Raw genomic sequence first — 22,136 nt, forward strand, 5'->3', positions numbered from 1 at the left:
TTTTTTTTTCACGTGTAGTATAGAAATTTGTAATAAGATACATAATGCGGTTATAATAAAATATCGTGCGATTATTTTCATACAATTAAAATTAATATGTATTTATTTTTTATAAAATAGAGGGAAGCGGCGCTTCCCCCGCTTCTAATGACGGCACGCCACTGCTGGTCTACATATTCCGTAGAATAACTTTTATAATATACTGTATAATTTTAAATATTTTGATAAAAATAATGAACAGTAATCAAAAGACAAATTTGACGTTCAACAAACGAACAGTAGCAAATTTTTTCGTAATAAATTAATTCTGACTGTGGTGTAAATACACAACAGTCAGAATTATGCTTGTCCAGCTTCTTGACGTTACGAAGTAGCGACATCTCGTGGTAAAAAACAGAACTACGGCTATGGAATCGTTCTGTAATTAGACTTCCTTATAAATACGTAGCTTATTTGTGACAGGACTCTGAAAATTCTTTACTTGTTAGAACCTGTAATATCTGGAATAATTGTTCTTATGCTGTCTTAATTTTTAACCATGCCCAGTAGCTTCAATAAATGCGTAACGCCAGGTTGTGCAAATTGGGCAAGGATACAAACGAAGTCTGCAAGTATGAAGTTTTTCTTCATAAACCTGGTTATTAAAGCCAAACGAATTGCCGAATTATTGTACTACAAGCTTGATGCCGCTATTAAAGCAGCCGAGGTAGACAAATCAAGAATACTAGAGAGCAAAAGAAGTACTACAATCTCGAAAACAAACTCGAAATCTTCCAGGCTACAGGTGAAAAACACATAATATCTATCTTCTCTTAAATGCATTAAACACGATTCCAATCGCATCAATTGAATCGGAAAGGGCATTCTCCGTAGCAAGACTTTTCATTACTAAAATAAGAATTAGAGTGAGTGATCGGAGTATTGACCATCTTTGCTTTTTAAAATCTTATAAAGGTACAATATTTTGTATTATATTTTATTTAAAAAACGAAAATTACCTTCTAAGTTAGAAGTTTGATCTAAGTTCATTTTTTAAAAATTTTAAACTCAATTCAAAGCATTTTGTTGTTGTTGTTGTTGTATGCAGTTTCCAGCAAACTTTAATAACTTTTCTCTATTTGTGAAAATTTCTACGTAATTCAAAGGTAATTTTTATTATGTATCTTACACAGCATTATTAATATGATTTTGGATGTTACAGAACTTTAAAATTACTTTAAAAAATGAAAAATAATTACAGTAAATTATCGATTATCCGACCCCCGATCAACCGTCACATCAGTTAACCGACCGCGTTCTAGTCGGCAAATTCAAATGTCCGCTAGTGATGTGGCTACAATATTTGGCTATGTCTTGGCTACTTTAATATTATTTTTGTTAAATTTTGCGTGTTTCAGCTGGCAACACTGTCTCGACCATGAAAGGGAGGCCACTATTTAAATGAGGCTTAATTTTCTAATTTTTAACGATGCAATAGCGACGATTATTATTTAAAAAATTTTTGTTAGGCTTAACATCGATGAAAATTCAACGCGAAGTAGGTTAATAGCGATATACTAACATACTAATTACATGGGATATACTAATATACTATGCTAATAATGTATTTTTTCATACGACCAACCCCAGTCCCCAATTGAGTCGGATAATCGATGCTCTACTGTATATCATTTGATTTCAAAATATTTTGTATATCTTAAAAATAATTAATTTTGTCCCGGGAAACAGTTCACTTTTATCCCGGAATCCCGGAACAAGCAAAAGACTGGGAAATGAGAAACCCTAGCCTTGACATTATGTGGCAGCACAGTAGGCGCAGTAACCAATGACAACAGTTTGTATATCATTGAAATGGCATTGGCATTTAATTTAAATTCATTCAAAACAGTGATTGTCCTAAAGTTATCCTACTTGTCACAAAGTAACTCCAGTTTCCGGTAATGAATAATTTTGGCGATTCCTACCGTTTACAACATTTATCAAAGGAACGATATCTGTTTTTATCTAAACTTTTCCACCAACAAAGCTACCACTCGAATTGAAAAGCCCTCTAAACCTGCTGTCGAGTGAGTCTAGAAAATAGGTCAACTTGTTTCTAATCGCTGTCTCCATTGTGGCAGGCGAGAAACGTCGTCTCTGCAATGAAATTTTTCTGAACAGCGGTTTACCCGATCTGTAAACCGCCGTCGGTCTCTAAACATTGTCTCAGAAATCGGCTGATTGCGTTCAGCTGTGGAAAATATGGTTTTGCGATTAGAGCACATTGTTCAAAATTAAGGAGGACATATTGAGCAATTTTAGTGCTACATATTCGACATTTATATGTGCACGCATATTCAATATTTCTGTATGCTCCAACGCCACCTATCGACGTATTTTTGTACTATTTTGTTTTATTTAAGAAATGTCAAGCGCATCATTTGTATTATCTGTACTCCAAATTTTGTCTCATTTCGAGCGGTAGAACGCAGAGCTTTCTGAAGTGGGAAACATTTCTTGCTAACCCTTTACTTATTTCAACTGTACACCGGTTCAGTCCGAAGTGGCTTTTAAAAGAAACATCGATATAGTGTGGTATAAATTTTTTTATGAATCCTTCTATCTTAGCACATTTTGTGCCTTTGTTTCTCCCCCACTTCTATTACTTCTAGAATTAACATATCTTCGTTTATACTTGTTGTAAGACATTTTTATAATTAAATGATTTGTAGGCAATTCGCATAATGAATAAACACACATCGCATCAGCCATTATTCAGCAGCATCGAAACACATGGTAACAACAAGTCATTTCTTTTCTCTCGGAAATGATGTCATCGTTTTGCTCATCTCTCCCCAACGGTGTTGCTCACACCGCGGAATTTAGAAACGTTCTTTTTGAGTTCAACTCCCGTCTGCGACAGATTCTAACACTCACCCGTTGCGGAATCGAAAAATCCCCAGGAATTTTTCGGGGAGTGATTCCATTTTTCGGGCAGCCACATTGGGCCTGGTTGAACCCATAATGAGCTTGCTAAAAAAGAGGGCCTCTTAGTGCCCACAGGAAGGAAAGAGCTAAAAAAATTCACCCTTTGCGATGGGAAAAACAGGCAAACGAAGTCGAGCAGATGCCAAACATTCGGACCGATCGAAGAACGGTAAAATCGAGAAGAACTTCGATAAGATAGCTTCTGATAATAAACACGATTTTACTATCGGTTGTAAGCAATCAGTCATCTAGTGCAGTATTTTAACCGATCGAAAGGAATCCTCTGGTTTATTGGGAAACACTAAGAAAAGTAAAAATTGCGCGTATCTTGCAGACAATTCCGCCAAAATATGGCTTCTTGAATGGCACGATTCCGCTTTCTCAATGAAATAAGTTTAACAGATAACGACAAATGGCGATTATCCAATCGCTTAATGTGTAGGCTTACCGCTGCGAGGAAGTCGACCTAAATCCGGTCGGGTGGAAAACTCCCAGGAATTTTGTCCTGGTCGGTCCGAAATATGTCGTTTTCCGTCCCAGACCACCGGTCCGCCTAATGAATTGTAGGACTAGCCCAGGCATGGCCAACATACGGCCCAGGGGCCGGATCCGGCCCGTCTAATGAATTTATGTGGCCCTCGATCAATCTTTCAATATTAGCTACTCAAGTCTGAATAGCTCGATGAAAAATTCTGACGCCTAAAAAGAAGGTTGTTGACCTTCTTTTTAGGCGTCAGAATTTTTTTCATTGTACGTTTAGAGTTAACTCTTCGACATTCGTCTAGTTTTAGTCCAGTTCGTCTAGTTCAGTCTAGTTTCGTCTAGTTTTAGTCTAGTTCAGCAGAACCAAGTTTTTCAAAACTAAAATTACTGTAATCAAAACTTATTTAAGAAGCAGCGTGTCACAACACCGTCTCTGGCTACTTTATCCGGGAGTGGATCTACATAAGAACTAATAGGGCCTCCAAGTATCAAGGGCCCGCAAAAATTAAATTACAGTCGACCCCCTAAAAGATCGTTGATTTTTCCGTTTTATCTGAATTACATGTTGTACGAGTCACTTAGATTTTACAAATATGTGAGCCGTTCACAGCCCGGCACACGTATTTTGTAAAATCTAAGTGACTGGTACAACATGTAATTCAGATAAAACGGAAAAATCAATGATCTTATAGGGGGGTCGACTGTATTATCATCAATTTTTAATACTTTTTCATTAACAATGAGCATTTATCGTACAGTAAAAATAGTTAATATTAATTAATAATAATATAATAATGATAATTTATGGTATTTTTTATATTAACAAAAAATGAGCCGCTGTTTGACTTCAATAAGCCCTAGGCCCCGAAAAACCTAGATCAGCCCGACTATATCAATTGAAAAAACAATAGCTTGTCAACTTGATCTGAAGAAAGTGATGAGCCCAGCGTTGCTCGGGGAAAAAGTAACGATAGCAAAGATTAAGATTATTAGATTATAAGCGATCTTACTCATTTTCACTGGGTACAAGAATTAGGTCCCACTCTTTCGAGACTAATTACAGAATTTTTAAGTGGGTCTAAAAATATGCTCTATTTCTCGCAAAAACGAAAAATACTGCATCTAAAATAGTACAGGAGAAGCTTCCTCTCCCTCTTCCCCGCGGGGGGAATTTCGAAAAATCCCTTCTTAGTGTACAGTACTTTAATTGGGGCCTCCTGTCTCTAAAGTTTCCACATCTGGTCTCGGATTTCATATAATTCCGTTCTCGAATTTAAGACATGCGGACGGACGACAATGACAAAATTTGGAAATAAATGTAGCATTCCTCCCAAAGCAGAATTGTCGCGTTGTAAGTAAAAAAAATTCTCAGCGGTCAGGAAATAAAATATCATGGCACGAGAGGTACGAGCGAAAGTTTCAAAGTTGGATCAACACTTGCGGACGTGTCAAATTGATTAAGCGATCACATTAAGAATTTAGGGGAGAGATCCTTTAAAAAGTCAGAAATTCAAGGAGAAAGAATGATCGTTTCCCCCTAGCTCAGTCTGTTTATCCTCTGTGTCGATTTCCCCGTTGTCTCGGACTTAATTTTCGTTCGGCCGTATTATAAAGGTTTTTCGGTATTTTTAATATTAACTTTATCCAGTTTGATGTTGCATTAATAGGCCTACGCGAAACCCGCAACCCCGACGGCGACCGAGGAATCCTTCCGAAAAGCAAAATAATATTGGGCGAAATCCTAAGAATCTGATTTATTTCATGCCATGGTCGAAAATGGACGAAAAAGATATTTATTCGAACGAATTTCGGGAGATGGTCAAGCCTCGAGACGTAGAATTTAAAAAGATCGTCTTTTACCTCTCCACGGTCGACATTCTGCACCATGTAAATGCAGAAGATAATTTATTTATCAAATTTAAAAAAGAAAAATAATTATAAATTAATTAATTGAAAAAAATTTTAAAAATTTATTTTTTTTTTAAATTCTAATTTTTACGAAATTCGAACATTGTTGACGCGTTTTTTAACGTTTGTTCGAAATACGTCACACATGACGAATCGCAGTTCGATTGTGTTTCTCGTTGCTGTCGGACGTGCTTTTCTTTCGCTCTTGGATTGCGTGCTGTTTTCTGCGGTTTCGTGCCTTTTACAGAGAAGATTGAAGATTTTTTAGGTAAGTCTTAGTCCTTATTGATCCTAGACGTAAGAATTTATTTAATATTACTTGGAGAATCGGTCCCAGAAGACATCTCGGCACATCGTTCGATGGTCGACCGTTTGCGCTTCGGATTCGAATCTTTTAGATTTAAAAAGGCGGCTGCGGTGAGCAGTTTGCTTTTACTCGGAAGAATTTAAGCATTAATTTAAGCTTTTGTTTTCACTGGACTAATTGCAAATTTTCTTTTTTACAGGATGAAGACGTTGGTGCGTTGTTGGAGGCGGTTCCGGCGGAGGCAGGCGGTGGCGCCGGAGGGAGAGGGTTCCTCGGACGACGCGGAACGAGTCTGTCGTTCCGTGCCGTTGGAGGAGCGGGGGCTCGACGAGCGACAGGCAGCGGGTGAAGAAGACCTTCGCCAAGTGCGCGTGGCGTGGCATCCTCCCGGAGTCGGGATGATGCGACGCTACACCCTGGGTCCAGTGCGCTTGGCCGAGGTCTTCGGGGGTCATCCGGCCACAGACCTTGCTGTGGAGGATGTCGAAAGTGACAGCTCGTCCGAGCTGACACTTTCTGTTTGGTCGTGTTCTGCCCGTTCGTCCGCGACGGCGACGCCACCGCCTTGCCGAAGTCGGGACGGGGAGGAGTCGGAGGAGAGAGCCCCCGAAGTCGAGGGACCGTGCTGTCCGTGGTTTTTTTGCTGCGGACGGCTGCGGTTGCCTTGGCCTAGGCGGTGATCTTCTTCGACTTCCTCTTCTTCACCCGGATGCGACTTTCTTACCGGATTCGACACTTTTCACCCGGACATGACATCTTTTAACGGACGTGACCTCTTTTACCCGGACGTGACCCACGGACTTGACACGTTTCTTCACCGGACGCGACATTCGGCCGACCTTTCTTCCCAAACAGCTGTTATGAGGATTGAGCTTCCGGTTAGGGTTCGTTAGGTTAGCCTAGGCTAGGTCAGGTCCTTCGCTCTTCTCATAACACTGTTCGGGAAGAAAGGCTGTCTGATTAAGGTAATAATCTTGACCTTAGGTAATAAATGAATAAACTTCTCGTTTTCTCACTGCCTTTGTGTTTTGTAGGAACATTTGGGAGGGAGAAGAATCTCCCTCCCCAACTTTACCACGAAGAGGACCAAGTGGCCATTTACCGTACAAGTGAATATTTTCCGATGGTAAGAACTCTTTCGTTTTATTTCTTAACACATCTTATTCTCGTATCGTAATTTACTGTTTTCTGTTTATAGACATGCCGAAGATGTTCTTCGATCACACACATACACACACACGCACGGACATAACACCACTGTACACGAAGATATACACCGTTTAACCTTTACTCGAATTCTCGCACTCACGCACTTACACATCAAGCGCTCGTTCTGTGTAATTCCACACAATGAAACAACCCGAACACACGCTTCCCACAAATCCAACCCCTGGGTCCTCGTCCCGGGAAGTGGAAACGCCAATTTTAAAGATCAAAAGACTTTAAATTGGCGGCCGAAGGGGCTCTGGTAATCACACATCTTGCATCGATTAAATGGAATTTCAGACATTAGCATCAATAATCGTTTGGTGATGAATTGGGAAGGAGAAGAGTCCTGTACCAAGTATTAAACATTGTTTTTCTTACTATGTTTGGTTTTTGTGGCTTTTTTTTTAAATCGTGGTCTCAAACTTTTTCAGGCAAATTGCAAGGAATAATTTGTTTTATTTTTAAATTAGATACTTATTTTTATCGCGGGAAAGTTTTACGGATAACAGAATTAAATTTAAAATAAAAATATTTGTTTAAGCAGGTCGTATTTTTCGGTCGAGTGCCGAGCATGCAGTCAATTATCGAGCATCGTATTTTTTTTTAACGTGCATTCGAATATCGAATTATTCGAGTTGGGAGTTGTTCGTGCACCGAGGCACCACTATATATATTTCTAGCGCTGATATTTTAAATTAAGATATAAAATGGCTCTGTAGATGCATAAAAATGCAAAAATTGTTTTGTTGGTCTTGCCTACTTACTATTTTCAAATAAAATTAGTGTGGTGGAATGAGATTGGCTTTGACGATTTAAATAATTTGAGTAAAGTTGGCAAAAGACACGAAAATCCTAAATCTCTCATCGAATATTTCGTAAAATTGAAGCAATTTGGAAATCAAAATAGAATAGAATTTAACATTAGTACACAATATAAAATAAATATTGAAAATTATAACGAGATAGTTACGGCTAATAGATATATTATATTTTAATTATTAGATGTTATAGAAGCGAGAATTGGCATTTACAGGGCGTAGAGTATCTATTAAATCTAATATAACAGAGTTAATTATATTGAACTTGCTTATTTATTAAGTGCGTTAGATAATCTATTAATTAAAAATACATTTAGAGAAGTCTACGGTTTTTACTGGCTTATTGAACAAACGAATACGAATAGACCCTAGACCATCACTGAAGGATTGCCCATGGAAGTCGGCTTGTTACAAAAGCACAGCTTTCCTATCATTAAATGTCACGGCACGCCCCTGGTGTTCTTCATTCATGAGTTCTTGGCGTTCTGTCGTCAGATCCGTTACAGGTTCCATTATGAACTCTTCAATGTTCTTTATTTCTCAGATGTGATTTTTGTTACTCTTTAAGCTGCTTGAGTCTTCTTGATAATGCAGTATCTTACTTAGATAAGATTGAACTGCGGCCTACTGTAGACCTGTTGAAGCCATACTGCCCACCAACAACAGACATCTTCCCACTCTCTACCTGTAATATTATACTCTCACCTTTCGAACATAAAAACTGACTTAAAACTTAACGAATGCCCGCCCGACAGTCTCACGAATACTATAAAAGAATTGTTTCTGTCAGAAAAATAAAAGGTCGGAATTACAAGGGAGAGTTTCAAAGTTCGGGGGAATACTATCCGATCAGTATATGCCGGGTTGAGCGTCGATGTCGACGTCTCTCGCGCTCCGAAAAGTTTCGAATTGTTGCCTGAAGACAAGGGAAGACCAATCGGTATTTATTATTTTACATCACTTCTTCTTGTGTTTGTTCTGTGAGGTGTTCGTTATCCGAACATGTATTCGTTATCCGAACATAAAAATCTTTCACGAAAGTGTTCCTTATCCAATTTGTTCGTTGATCACCCACTGTATTTTTAAAAACTCGTTTGTACTCTCAAAACAAAGCCTTTTTATAATAATTAATATAACAGTTACTTTTTAATAAAATCTCGTAACAGATGGCGCCACGCAATTTTAACTCGGAGCTAGCATCGTAGTGTTTTTTAAACTTAAAAAAATACTTATCATTATGCGGCTAAATCATTCCTTTTAAGCTTAAATTATAAATCACAGTATAATTGAAAATTATCGGATTCCCGACGATCCTCTCCCGTTCCAGTGCCGGGAAAGTGTAACGAGAGCCCTTGCCAACTTTTTTTTATAACGAAGAAATACAAGACCGTTACGAATTCTCAAGAAAATCGAATCAGAATCCTCTTTCTAGTAAAGATTTCACCATTCTAACCAGTATCAAATTTATTTGTTTGATACTGGCTAAACACGGTCGAATCTATCGACGACTCGAAAGATGCGTCAACACTTTTTACAGTCCGAGAAACCCGAAAAACTGACTGCGGGATAGTGCCAGTCGTGGACCTTTTTATTATTATTTACATCCGGATCGTGGTGCCATCTGACGGCACAAAGCGCAGACTAAAGAAGTAGGCCTATATACAGTACTTTTCGGAAGCAAACCCATTGAAAAAGGTAACGATTCCACCTCCGATTTGAACACGAAACGATCTATATCACGTACTCGAATCGGAAGACGGCGCGACACCGGATACAAAAGCTGGAGGCGGAACGTTATTAAACTTTAAACGTAGAAAATACGAAGAAATGCGGCCGGGATGTAAGAAAACCCGGGAGGACAGAAGTTACGGTTAGACACGGTGAGGGGAAAATAAGAAACTTTGCTCAACATCCGACAAAAATTTCGTTTCCATCGTACGACTCGACAGCCGGTGATAAAAATAAAAAAGCCTCTTCCAACGACGAAACGCCACTTCAAAAAGTACAGTAATAGGTGGAGCGCGCCACGACCCGCGCCCCGTGACCCGGATAATCGGTTCGTTCCTCCGTCGGAATGGACGATGGACGCGGTTATCGAGATACGACGCGTTAGGCCGGCGGTATACGCTACACAACGCGCGGAGGAGAAAGTGGGGAGGAGGAGGAAAGCGCCGGAGACGGTAAACTTCTTTCTATAATTCGATTAAAAGAAGAGGAAAAAACATCGGAAATTAATATTAAATGCGTAATAAATTAAAGAAAAAGCATTCGATCAAGTTGTCGTTAATTAAGTTTTCGAAGAAATCGGCAATTAATTACTTCGTTTGGTATTTATTAAAATTCGCCGATTTGAGTCTGGATTCTGCAAATCCGCTTCATCGTCGGAGTTTCTTACAGAGGAAAAAAATTCCAGATTTTTTATTTCCGGATCGGGTTTTCTTTTTTAATTTAACGTTTTTTTCTTTAAATACGCCGGTAGAATTTTTTAACGAGCCTCTTACAAATTATTTCTTTGCCAAGACCTCCGCAAATTATTATTATTATTCTTTCTTTCACTTTTTTCTGTGGCGAAAAACGCCATGGATTATTCATCTCGTATTCATAGAAATTATTTTGCGAATTTTAAATCTAGAAACATTTCAAAACTTGTTTTCTTTCCCTTTATTAAAATAATAATAATAAGAGACGTAAAATCAAAAAATTTCATTTTGTATTTTCTTTTTTTCCCTCGGAAATTAATAATTATTATTCGATACTTTTAGAAGCGACGATTTTAAGCTAGAATAATGTTTGGTCACGTATAAAATATAAACGAAATCGATTGGGCGAAGGACGGAAACGAAACGAAGAACCGTTTTAAAGGCGAAATTCCGCAGAAAGATTTCCGATGTATTATCGAATTAATCTAGTTCCTAGTCGAGCGTAACGGATTTATTGGCGGGTGCAAAGGAGACGAAAAAGTTTTTATCTTCTTCGAGAATTCGGAAAACTACGACGCGACCAGAATCTTCCTTCCGCCTTTATTTTACGCCAATCGATTACTTGGAGTAATTTAGCCACGCCAATCGATTACTTGGAGTAATTTAGCCACGCCAATCTAAATACTGTATTTACAAAATACGGTTAAACTGAGAGAAGGCGAAAAGTCGGAGCCGATCCGGAATTGGCCGACTTCGTAACTTTGCGTTTTACCACGTTCGAAACCTTGGCCTTGCCAGTTATTCGGAGGGGAAATACCAAAGAACATTGTGGAAAGGAGCGCGATAACCCAGATGGGAACCGCATTCTGTAAATAAATCGGACATTTAACGCGCTGCGTACGGGTTTCGTCACCGAGTTAACTTCGAAGTCCGGTCGTTCCCCATCCAGGAAATACAAGAAACAAATAGATGATCGAGTAATTTTTATTTTTAACTGCTAATTATAAAATTTCTTAAGAAAGCGAAAATCGGGTCTTAAATACCGATAAAAAATTTCTGTGGCCATTTCGGAAATTGGATAAACGTCTGACACTCTAAACTCGTCGGCGGGTTCGGTCGGCGCTTTTTTTAATTCCCTTCTTAAAGAATCTTACCGGCGTCCTCTTATAATTTCTTTGTTTACGTCTGATTTTTCCCCCTTTTCCCGCCGCGGGGGGAATTTCCAGCGGAGAAGCGCGCCCGAATAGGCTATTCTTGGAATTAATCGAACTATCGGCCGGTTAATAAAGACGTTTGGAAAATGCAGCCCGTCCGGTACTTTGCAGACGGACGATAACGGCCACATTCCTTCTTTCGTCCGGGTGCGGACGGATTTTAATTTCGTCGCAAACCGTCTGCAGATAACGTTACGGCCGGAAGGCGCCTTCCCGGACACCAAAAATTTAAATAGGGCCACAAACAAAAAGAGGAAAAAAAAATTTTTTAGGTCCATTTTCTATAATGGAGCTAATATATTTTGCTCGGACGGGCCGTTCCGTCCGAGCAAAATATGGGGAAAGTCGGCCCCGAAGACCTAAGGTTTTCTCTGAAATTGGAAAAAAAAGCCGAAGGCGAAAGCAACGCCGTAGGATGATAGTTAAAAGCGCGTTTTAATAGTGAACTGAACAAAAGTACAAAAATTTTACGGGGCACATTTGTGACGTATTATACTGTACAATTCGTGAAAATTTAAGGTTTGTAAACGGTAGGAAAGAAAAACGTGGCGGAAACTTGGGTAGGTCCTCAGATACCGAAAAGACTGCGGACGGAAGTTGGCCAGAAACATTCTCCGGCGGTATTAACGACTGACGGAATAACCGGAAGCGAAGGAGAACTGACGGAATCTGTCCACGCTCTTTACCCGCCGGAATAATCGTTCGTAAAATCACCGCCTTCGATTTTCTCCCGCCAAACATATTACCTTCGAACGATTATTGTGGTAGAAAAACAATTGGGATAAGAGCCGAAATTCTCCCCTCCTCCGGGTGCGGCCACCGTTTCCCAAATCCCTCCTTCCCTACCGTTTGGGAAAAGCAGCCGTACCCGGAGAATGGGGTTCTTTTCTTCTAACTTTTCCACCGGGTACTCCGTTCCCGGAATAACCGTCTTTCGTGTTTTGCGTAAACCCGAAAATATTTCGGGTAGAAGTCGAGTGGGGGAGCCGGTTCAAATTACGCATTATTTATATAAATAATAAGATTTCCGTCCCCTCTTAGCCCCGTTACTTATTAACAATGCGATAAACAACAAAAACGGAAAAAATGTACCAGTAAAGACGACGAAATTAATTATTTTAATCGAAGATCTTAAACGCTCTCTCTCCCTTTTCCTCTGGTTTTCTCATATTGCGACGTGGGAAAATCCGGAAAACTCCTCCCGCTAACAGCGTCGGACGGTTTAATCTCGGAATAACCAGTAAGAAATTTACTAAAGGTCGATGTAAAGTCCACATTTAAGGGGTGGACGGAAGAAACTTTTTCTGAAGTCACTTCAGTGAAGTGACTCCCTCAATAGTCTAGTTTAACTGGTATAAAAACTGCAACGTTACATACCGAGCCCTCATACTTAATGTTACCGCCCGATCCATCTCTATCTCGTTCCGCTCCGTGTTTCTTTGACCGGGCAAAAACTATTCCGCGCCATTTTTTTAGTCTTTATTGTCCATTTACGCGCGGAAGATTTAACCAATTATTGTTTACAGAAAGAAGGTAACTGAGATGACCCGTTACCGCGTCAATTACTGTAGGCGTAAGATTACCCGCCCGGCTAAAGCGGCGTGGCCTTACGAATTTTGGGCGTGGCGGTGGTCGAAAGCTGTAGCTTTCGTAAAAATTTTTCTTCGTCCTGCCTTCTTAACGGATAACCCGCTTCTTTCTTCGTCGTATACGTAAATTAACCGTCTTCGATGGTTTTGCCTACACTCTCGATTTGTTGGGCTGCAATTCGAATAAAGAATTGTACACCTATAAATTTACGCTTTCATCCGTCCGTGGCCTGCCTGATTTTCTTTAATCTCCACAACGGAATTACACTGATGAAAATCGAGACAGGATATGGAAGGCTTAGAGGAAGGAAGGTCGCGATTAGCCATATACGAACTTCCCGTGCAAACCGAAGTCACATTATTTCCATTCAAACATCCCCCCCAAAGGAGTTAGATGACCGGCGCGACTCACTCTATTTAATTTAATTTAATTTACCACGCTGTGGCCATCGGCCTTTTTCCAGTGTCCAAAAACAAATACGAATAAATCGAAACAAACGTACAGAAAAACAGTTAACGTACAAAAGTAACATAATTCAAGCCCTCGGTAACTTCTTTAAATTGTTTGTATTCTTCTTTTACAGCGTTCCAATTATATATATGATTTGGTTGATCAGCGTGGATGGTTCAAAACGGCGTTTAGATGCCGGTAATAGCAATTATTTTTCCATCTGTGGTTGTGTTTAGACGATCGGTAATATTTTTTTAGCGTGTTACGAATAAAAGAATGTTGCAAATTTAAATTAATTTAAAACTGTTTAATAGAACTTCTTTTTATATAACGCGCGTACTCTATCAGCATTATCCCCATTATAATATAAAGTGACGGTAAAGTTATAAGGTAAATTATGTAATGCTCTGACGAAATTATTCTGTGATCAAGTCCGAAGCTGTACCCTAAATGCAAATGCCATATTCTAATTAATTTGGCTTCCGTAAGTATAAGCCTGCGATATAAGCCTAATACTGTCTCAAAGTTTATATCCCTCCTTGTTTCCTTAATTGTCCGGGTAAACTTAGACAATGATAATGCGAGAAAACTATGATGTTCAGTACAGTACGGGGTAAGATCCATTAGTTTCAGGTGGAGAGCGTATATCTTAAATTAAGTAAATTAAAAATTGCAACCCGGCATGCGACAGAGTGGCAATAAATAATTGCTCGCTCAATGTATCTATTTTTGCCGGATTTCGATGGGCGGAAGAATAATTCGTAAAGGCCGTTGGTTCCTTCCGCGCCCAGTCGACATTTAAGTGTAATTAACTAATTAAGAGTTCGTTTGGTAATGTTTGTATTTTATCGATAAATAAATAAATAGGGAATCATAAAGGATCGATCCGTCTACGCCTTCGCCCGCGCCAGAATGCAAATTCCCGTACAATTATAATTTACAAATCCGTAAAAAGTTTCCGTCGGAAGAAATCTTCCGGTCCGTTAAATAATTCCGGTCAATTCTGTTTTCCATTTTACTTCCCCGGCTGTTATTAGGCTATATATAACAGAGGGAAAATACCTATGGGTTAAAAAACGACCAAGATTTTTACATTTTTGAACTCGGGGACCCGAAAACTTCGAGAAATGCGAAACCTTGCGGGTTTTTTCTGTACGTGTGTACGAATGCGTGTGTGGGAGCAGCATTCTCTTCACCCACTTCGAAACTTAGTAATTCCCGTTTTTTTTCCTCGAAACTTTTCGAACCGGTTGCCGGAATTTTTTTACGAATGTGTAAAATAACATAGGTGGCTTCGGAACCCGGTGCCCTTGTCGGCCCGACGAACATCTCTGGAGAATTTCGCGGTAATTTATGGGCTGGACTAATGCTGGAGAAGGGAAGAAACCAACGGAAAATTACCCATCTTCCCTCTGGAAGGAAATAAAAATCGAGAATACAAGATGGCGGTCGAAAGATAGAAGACGAATGCCACTAAAGGGCGCAGGATTGGTTGGGGAAGGCACGGGCCGCGAATAGCGAGGCCGGTAAAGTCCCCACCACGACGAGATTACGGGCGGAAAGGAGGATGCGAATCGTCGTCGGAACGGCTACTTTGGAAGGAGCGAAAAGCCCAACGGACAGACGACGTCTTGGTCCGTTCCCAGTTTCTCGAAATTTGGAAAGATTCGAATATAATTCAATTATTTTAAATTCAAACACTTTTCGTTTTTCGTCGAGTATAATCGGATACGAATCGGTGGCAAATTCCTTTCGGGTTTTTTTTTCTTTTGTCCCTTCCAGACTCTGGTTCGGATCCCCGCCCCCGGCGTTTGGAAGGAAGAAAAACGGAAGCGGCCTGGGGAGAACCGCGCTTAATCGGTGGGCCCGAACCGTCGTCCGAGATTTACCGGAGTAATTTACGAGCGGCGAAGAACGGAGCGCCGCAGTATAGAGGATTTACGGCCCGTGCTTGGTCTCTCCGTCCGGCGCTTAGGCAAATTAACGTCGATTGGAAGAGGTAATTTACGGCGTAAATGCGCGCCGTCGGCCTTAATGGAAGGCGTCGACCTCCCTTTCTGCGGAAACGTCCGACGCAACAAAAGGAGCGGGTCGTCCGAATGGGATTAGACGGAGACATCGGCGGTTGCGGGCAGATGTCCCGAGAACCGTCTTCTTTGTGTCTCGGTCAATGGAGGCGGTGCCATTAATTAGGGCGCGACCCCTTCGCGAACCCCTCCGCCGACGAGAAGTAGAAAGGGTGTAGGGACCGGGGCCTTTTTTTCCTTATACACAAAGGGGCAGCTGCGGCCCGCTAATCCCTTCGCTTCCCCTTTCCCTTCGGCATTACGGTCGAGTGCGCCTCCGCCAACGGTGGCCGGGCCTCGGACCCGACCCTAATTTTATTTATCGGTTCGTTTGCCGATTTATCTCTCTCCCGATGAAACCTTATCGCTCGGAACCGTCGTTCTCGCCCGCTAATCGCCACGCGCGATTAACTCTAATTACGAAACGCATTTCGCTCAGTCGCACTTCTTTCCACGCCACTCGGTCGGGTTTCGGCAAAGAAACGTTTCTCCGGTGAAAAATTTTGCCGGGAGACGTAGGAGGAAGAGAGACGTCGATCCGTCGTCTCTCTCTCCCGCTGGGATCTTCGTCGGCCAGCATCATTACTCGCTCGTTAGTAAAAGGGTGAAAAGGAAGTTTACTTGGTTTCCGTCTACCTTTAACGAAGATTCGCACTTTAATTTCCAAAGAAGAAAAATAACCGTCATGTAAACGCTTTCGGAGCAGAGCGTTTAAAACCGTCGTCGGTAAGGAAAGAGCCACATTTTCTAGTAAATCGACGGAAAAGATGTATTACCGTCGCCATCACCTCCGAATTTTTCTTCTTTCGCCCGTCGGAAGCCACGCATCTCGCCGTTATTACTTTTACTTTATTTCTTTTCTTGATTTGGATGATTTTTCTCGTACGGTGATATAAATTCCGAGAAAGACTATCGGTCGTAGAGAGTACTTTTTCGGCTCTGCTCTTAAAGAAAAGAACAAAAATATAAAAATAACCGTGGTGGCAACCAAGCATTCGTCACGATTAAGCAATTCGTGTTAAAAATGAACGAACGAGATTTTTTTTTTTTCTCTCCCGTTTCTACTTTACCTTTTCGATCGTCGTTCCCGTCTTTATCCTAATTTTTATCACGCTATTTCTTTAAAACAAAATTTACCAAGTTAAAACTAAAAATGGCCAAGACGTTAGCCAGTTGCTGTTTTTTTTTTTTTTCTTTTTTTCAGGTTTACCTTCGACGGAGATTTCTCGACTCGGTTTTCGAATTTATCGTTCGAAGAAACGTCCCGGCCAATGCTTTAACCGACTTTTATAAATAGAAACACCTGGGCGAATTGATAAGGAATGAAGCCATGGCGACCCGAGCGAAAGGTTGCGATCGGATGACCATCGTCGTAAAGGAAATACGGTTTATTTACAAATAAGAAGTCCGTCGACGATTATTTAAAGTTTGAAGCGAAACGAAATGATGAAAAGTGTAATTCCTTACAAAATTTATAAATCTTAATTTAGGTAAAAGGTGATATTTTATCTTCCATGAAATTCTACTTCGTTTTTAAAAAAAGGAGGAGAAAGCCAAACGAGAAAAGATTGGAATAACTCGGATAAATTATTTTAAATATTCGCTAATTTCCTTCGGTTTAAGCCGGAAGGAATGGGTCCGACGCCGACCTAACGAAATTCCGCTTTTACTTTTTAGCGTTAGACAGTGCGCGGTGGTTAAATAGAGGAGAAGAAAGCCGAAGGAAAAAGGGCTTTTAGCCCGTGGGCCGAGGAAAGGTCCGTTATCCCGACAGAAAAAATTTTCGCAAGAACCTTTAGCATTTGGCTTTTCTCTCAGCCGGAGGAAAAGCCAAAGGCGTAGATCTCGCTACGATATGAAACCGCGTCCGTCCCCCAGTCTCGCGCAAATAGGGCACGGGACTGGGGGACGGACACTCGTATTCGTTAATACGAGACTCGGGCCGGCGTTAAACCAATTCCTAGCGTTTTACTTCATTTAGGTGGGGATAATGATGTTTTCGCTTTAATCTACGTCCGATAAATAACTTAGAAATATTACACGTTAAAGCGCCATTCATTTTTTTCTGTCGGTTTATACTGTACGTCGTCCTCCTCCGCTACGCGTAACAAATACGTTAATATACCGTAATGCCGTAAGTGAAAGCTGTAAAAGTTCCGAGTGGAAATGGGAAATTTGTTTTACGAAAGTTTCCTTCGACCGTCGTCGGACAAAATATTTTCTACGGACGTGTGGCTATGGGAACGAGAATATAAATAAACCTTTTAAAAAACTGGTCGATAAGGAATTCGATAAAAATAGATTAGCCTAGGTCAGTGTTTCTCAACGGGGGCGATATCGTCCCCATGTGGGCGTTTTTCCATGTTGAGGGGGCGATTAGTAACAATTTATGTTTTGGGGGCGAAAAACAATTTTCTGGCGATATAGTAAAACATTATATTAAGAATAATTACATATTTTATTCGTTATATCGTACAATAATTAAACAAATAACATTACACTAGTCACTAGTCTATTCAATGCAGTACGAATTTGGCGTTAGCCTTGGCCCTCGGCATCGGAATTTTGAAGTGAAGGGGCGATACTACAAACTGTTTTATTGAAGGGGGAGATACTACAAACTGTTTTATTGAAGGGGGCGATACTACAAACTGTTTTATTGAAGGGGGCGATACTACATTGAAGGGGGCGACAATTCGTTAGAGGTTGAGAAACACTGGCCTAGGTAAAGGGAACGGAAAAAGCGTGGGTCGCGCTCTCGGCCCGATAAATCGTAATTCTGTCGTCCGCAAATTCGTAAGCGATAAATAAATAAGTAATGGACCCGTCGATGTCGGGAAGAAATTTTTTGCTTCCGTCTCGACACGGGCGCGAGAACGTCGTTCATCTAAGCAATTGGCAGCCCGTCTTTAGGCCGAATCCGGATTTGGCACGGAAGACGAAACGGCCGTCCGTAACCCGGATCGGGCCGCCGACTGGGGTAGGGAAAACACGCTAATTTCGGTGGAGGTCTTTCTACCTCTCTGTCCCTTCCCGAGACTCCAAAATTCGAGCGTTTCCCCAGTTTAATTTCCGGGAGTCGGGCACGCGCCTATCGATATTAGAGTAGTCATAATTGGCCCTGGAGGCAAAAACTCGAGTTAAATCTTACAGTCCAGAATTTACCGAATTTTAATACGTAATAAATTAAAACTAATTAAATGTATAATTAGGTAGCGTGTAGGCCTACAGACGGCTTTAAGTCCGATATTTCTAACTAACGCGGGCGCGGGACGACAAAGAAAGACGACCGACGGAAATATGTGGGATGTACACGTACTGCACAGTACAGTACGTTAACGCCCGTTAGCCAACGCCGGAATTCCTTCGGTTCGGTAAACTCCATCTTGGAAAATGGTGGCATTCCCGAAGGAGCGGGGAAGACCGAAACAAAGTACCAAAAGTGGACGAAGTAAAGTGGTTTAAAGGGAAGGGAAGTCGAGTAGAGGCCACCGAAAATTTTCCTATCCTAACTTTCGGCTACGTAATTAGCGCCGCCGAAACCAAACAGTCTTTTCCCACCCGAGAATCACCGAGAACCCTCCTTAAGACATTTTCGTAAGCGTGTAAAGCCAAGTTGGCCTTTTCCGGCCAAAGAACGAACCCCCAAAAATAAACTCCGTCAATTATGAGAGACGTCCAGACTTTAAATCGTCAAAATTTTTCTTGTCTTTTTTTCGGCAAATGCGACTAAAATTCTTTTCCAAGCGTGAAGTCGTGGCTTTGTCACGTTCCGCGGAGGACGTCGATAGCTTATCGACTATTTCCGGCAACGTTCTTGTCTTAAATTTGTTTTTATTCGTTCGAGCTTCGGCGAAGACTTCGGCCTCGTGTTACCGTCAAATAGTTAAATTAATTCCGTTCAGAGAGGACGAAAAGGTTACGAAATGCCGTACGGAACGTCTTTCGTCTTTATCAAATATGCTTTTCGATTTGCCACGAAACAAAGACCACGAAATGTGTTCGGTGTTTCCATTTACATAACTAATCTCTCTCCTTCTACGTTTGTTAATTTATTAGAAGAGCCAACCTATTTTTGTCGACCGGCTACGTACCCGTTAGCTTATTTTTGTAAAGTCTCACTATCGATTTATCAAAATTTTTCCAAAAAATCAAAAAAAGTTCGAATAGTTCTTTAAGTGTTCGAATCGTTCCAACGAAGATCGTTTGCCTTTGTCTGCACTCGATCGAAGCATTCCGTTTTTAAATAATTTATTGAATCGATTACGATCGTCGCTCTTTTCGCAATCAAGATGTTCCTTTCTTTCCTTAATACTTCCATTGAAAAACCCGGAACCATTTCCAATTTTATTGCGTGTTTATTAGACCGACCAACACTTCCTCGATTCTGCCGTTCCCGTACTCTGTCCACTGCTACAAAAAAACCCTTCAAACGAAGAAAGTGTATCTGAGAGATCCGCCGTTTTACTCCGAAGCTCTTTACTGACGGAGTCGTCCAGTTAGAGCGGCTCGTATCAAAATAATAAAAAAAAATGAGAAATTTATAATTAGATGATTGTTTTGCTAACGATTCTGCTTCGCTTTTGGATACTGCGTCTGGCAACGTAGAAACGTCTCGAAAAGTGAATGGAGGAGATTGCCTATACCACACCTTACTGTTTTTACACTCGGTATATAACACTCGTGTAACTTTGTGAAATATCTTATACGGTTTTGTAAATTGCCCGTGTCTTTACCGAGAAAATCGGGTACGGAAGGTGGAAAATTCCAAAAACGTTCGAAGCATCGAGACGCATTTTGGCTACCTCCGAGAAGCGGTAATTGTCACAAGCGCAACTTTCTCTTTGATTTTGTGGTAAAAGAAGAGCCTGTTTGATCAGTTATTGTATCCTTGTCCCGGAATATTATTTACGTCTAGATGTAATGTGTCGAGTTTGTGTATAAATTTTCTTCTGTGCCACTCTTTGCATTGATAAATTTAATAAAATGTTGGACACACCGGGAGATATATTTCGTATCTTATTCTCTTTGCAGCTGTAGAGTCGAGAATTATAGAAAAATATTTAGCCTCTTTTATTCGACGAATGACACTTTTCCCAATCTCATTTTCCGTAATACTCAATAATTCGTTTCGAATACGTCTCCCGATGCGAAGGTTACGAATTTTTTCGCTAGTAGTTGTCGAAAAGAACCTTAACTCGCCGGATCAAAGTTTACTAATATCTGTATTAGTCCTAGGGAAGTTGCCACCGTGTGGATTTCATAACTTCGTCGGCACAGAAAAAGGCGAATTACGTTCTGATAAAAATTGAGTAACGACAGTTAGCCTTTCAAATACGGGATACAGAGGCTGATTTTTCAAGAATTTATCGGTTTCTGTCGAATTCTATCCGCAGTTTCTTCGACAGAGTCTTCTTTCCAGTTTGGAACGTCGTAGCGCGACAGCTTGGCCACCCTTTGATTTTTTGCCTTCCACTAATCTACTATGGATACTCGATCGGTTATCGAATCCTGTCGTAGCCAAAGCTGTAGTGACGTCGTTTCCAAAAAAGTCGACTACGGAAACAAAATATGTTATCGATTGCAACGGAGTATATTATCCACGGCCGAAAACACTTACTCCATTTGAAAGCTTTCTTTTGCCACGAAGTTTCGACAAAGGTTTTCTAAAATTGTGTTTAGAGGAGAATCTTCTAAAACTATTTTCGGCGGATCTTTCGGGACTAAAAAGTCTCTCGGGCGTTGCTCGATTCTTTCAGGCCAGATTGCTGGATCTTCTGTTATTTTTAATCTACTTTGAAGAGCCGAATTCTCGATAACATCGTGTTTTGCCAAATTTTGCTCTAAGATTGCTTTATTCGCGCTCTTACCGGTCGTCGCCACAGATTGAAATATGTCCGTCTGTCCAGATTGAAGTTTTTTTTTTTTTTTTATCGCTATTTTATGTATTCGGATCGTTAGTTCTATCGAGTTCGGGTTGACAAAATTCGAAACTACAATGATCGGTCAAAAACTGACCTCAAGATTTTTACATTTATGTACTCGGGGACCTGGAAACGTAGAAAAATGCAAAAACCTTTGGGGGTTTCTTCTGTACGTACGGATGTTAGTTTGTATGGGAAGACACGATTTTGTTCACCCTATTTGAAGCTCACTCCTGTGCTTTTTACCTAAAATTTTTGAAATTTTGCAGGGAGGTTTGTGAATTAGGGGAATCGATGCTATTAAATTTCGGTGATTAAAGGTGGAGGGAGTGGGGAGATGAAGAGAGGTCGTGTTTCGAATCTCGAGTACGATCGGATGATTTTACTTGTTACTAGCATTTACAACTTTTATAAAACCCGTCCCTACCCCGAAAATTAAGCTTTTTCCCATTTTATAATAATTAAAAATGTAAAAAGTATTTTTTTTTTTAAAAATATGGTTATGGATAGCGCCACACACTCAGTTATAAATGTTGCCGGGAAAGTAAAGCGACTGGTTGATGCATTTTTTAAAGATATATACAGTACAGTACTTAGAATGCTCTTTTGCTATCCTCTGGCGTTTATTTCTCTTTTTTCACTTCCATTCTTATACTTTGTCCGCGTGTCTTAGCGTGTTTTGGTCTAAACATTTTTAATTAACCTAATATATATAGATTATATATATATATATATATGAAAGTAATTAAGCAATAATTGTATGAAAAAAGACACGTTATT

At 40.4% G+C, this 22,136-nt stretch overlaps 1 long non-coding RNA gene across 2 annotated transcripts; it reads left to right on the forward strand.

The window, feature by feature from the left end:
* Positions 1 to 5,469: 5,469 nt before the first annotated feature.
* Positions 5,470 to 7,318, forward strand: LOC111637203. 2 transcript variants are annotated; one of them, XR_002758649.1, is made up of 4 exons: positions 5,470 to 5,626; positions 5,865 to 6,791; positions 6,864 to 7,229; positions 7,306 to 7,318. It is a non-coding gene; the product is annotated as an uncharacterized LOC111637203 (long non-coding RNA). The 2 variants fall into 2 exon arrangements; XR_002758648.1 differs by lacking the exon at positions 7,306 to 7,318 and having other exon boundaries at positions 6,864 to 7,242.
* Positions 7,319 to 22,136: the final 14,818 nt, after the last annotated feature.

Source organism: Centruroides sculpturatus, unplaced genomic scaffold (assembly GCF_000671375.1).
Source record: "Centruroides sculpturatus isolate CEXI.00-Female unplaced genomic scaffold, Cexi_2.0 scaffold900, whole genome shotgun sequence".
NCBI lineage: Eukaryota > Metazoa > Arthropoda > Arachnida > Scorpiones > Buthidae > Centruroides > Centruroides sculpturatus.